Source organism: Tupaia chinensis, unplaced genomic scaffold, assembly GCF_000334495.1.
Source record: "Tupaia chinensis unplaced genomic scaffold, TupChi_1.0 Scaffold138126_1, whole genome shotgun sequence".
NCBI classification, from domain to species: Eukaryota; Metazoa; Chordata; class Mammalia; order Scandentia; family Tupaiidae; genus Tupaia; species Tupaia belangeri.
Window position 1 is genome coordinate 1,411,601 of NW_006198026.1, and position 1,900 is coordinate 1,413,500.

At 32.7% G+C, this 1,900-nt stretch overlaps 1 protein-coding gene across 1 annotated transcript in view; it reads left to right on the plus strand.

The window, feature by feature from the left end:
* Positions 1-1,900, plus strand: part of LOC102500653 (MAM domain-containing glycosylphosphatidylinositol anchor protein 2) — a 550,208-nt gene that overhangs the window by 59,565 nt on the left and 488,743 nt on the right. The gene's annotated exons all lie outside the window — the stretch shown is intronic.

Below are 1,900 nucleotides of genomic sequence, written 5' to 3' on the forward strand. Positions count from 1 at the left end.
CCCTGTGTCATTATTTCTAATCCCTTAATCTCCTTCCCTAGATTAGAGCCAAAATAAACTACCTATTTATATGCTCTTGTCTCAGACTTCTTTTTCTGAGCAATCCCAGAATAAGAGAGTACCCATTTCTTGTACTCAAATCTGTTGAGGAATATGCCTAGACAGCTCACCCTAGTGCCTTTATCCCTGCTGCTAACCTCGTATTGCTAAATTTTGATGGAGAATTACCACATTTCTGAGCCAGCCAGTGGCCTGGTGTTTAAGGTGGCTGGATCCCACATGACCAATTGTGTGGTCCAAGTGTCAGACTGGAAACTTGAACAACAAACCAAGTACCTGTATGTGTATACCCAAATGGGAGAAATGGAGGAGATGGGATTGGAGCATTACCATGTTCCATGGGACTTTTTTCCCTCACATTCTCTTTCTCTCTCTGATGAGCACATATGTCCTCTGGAAATAAATAATAGAAAAAAAAATTGTACTTCTTGCAGATTTGTAAAAGAAAATTATAAGTTATTTGCCAAGATATGACACTCAATCAAATTTTGCTTTTATTTCTTAAGATTTTTCTGTAACATCATTAGTATGGGTATGTGACTTAAACTACTTGGTGTACAAAATGCTGTGTGCTGTGTAGCTATACAAAATGCTGTGTGCTGTATGGCTTATAAACAACAGAAATATATTTCTCACTGTTTGTAAGGCTGAGAAGATGAAGATCAAACAAAGCACCTTGGATTACATGTCTGGCAATAGCCTATCTGCTTATAGTCAGCCTTCTCACAGTAATGGAATATGGAGGAAGGGGTGGACAACTTTCTGGAGTCTCTTACCATGAGGGTTCTGCCCTCATGATCTAATCACCTCTCAAAGACTCTGGGAAATATCTTGGGAGGTAGGATATTGACATACTAACATTTTTGGGGGCAGAAGCATTCAGGGCATAAAAGTATAGATCATATTTTCCTAATTTTTGTCTTTTACCTGAATTAAACTTAAGCATTAAACATTTGAAAGTTGATGCACAAAGAATTTTGTGTCATGAAAATTTATCATATAAATATAGAATGGTGGTTTTTTTTGGTTATGACAACTTTGCTTTTCACATTCTCGTATGGTCAAAATGGGATCTTTTGGGAGATCAGAAAGTGAGTGAACCCCAGAACAGAATAAACATAATTAGGCACACACTTTGTTTTGAAGTTTAAAATTAGATGTTTCATTTTGAAACCTATATATATATAATGAAAAGTGTTATAAGTAGGAGGGATAAGATCATAACATTATTTTATACAACAGACTGACATTACTATTTCAAGATTATCAAGGCTTTTCAAGATAAAAGAAATTTAATACTGCCTATTAATATATTGAGAATCTGTTGATTGAATTATTCATACTTACAAATATGTCATTTTAAGGTAAGCAGTTGCAATGTCTTTAATGTAGACTTTTAAGCAGTTGCTTGGGCACTGATGAACTGGGTTTTGTATTTTTATTATTAGAAAAATACTTTTATTGATTTAATTCACAAATGTGTTATTTAACTGCAGAAATCATTAAATGGTAGATATCCCACAAAATAGTTTTTCCTCTCATATTTTTTAGCTTCGTAGTAGTTATTGATCTGTTAATAACATCTAAATATGCTAACATGACCTAAGGTGAAATTGTTTTATGACTGAATGATAATGTAACTTATTTATGCATTTATTTTAGCTTCGTAGTAGTTATTGATCTGTTAATAACATCTAAATATGCTAACATGACCTAAGGTGAAATTGTTTTATGACTGAATGATAATGTAATTAATTTATGCATTTATGTGAGCCCATTACATATGTATTATATAAATTTTTAAAATGTTTTAAATATGTGCATATATATATATATATAT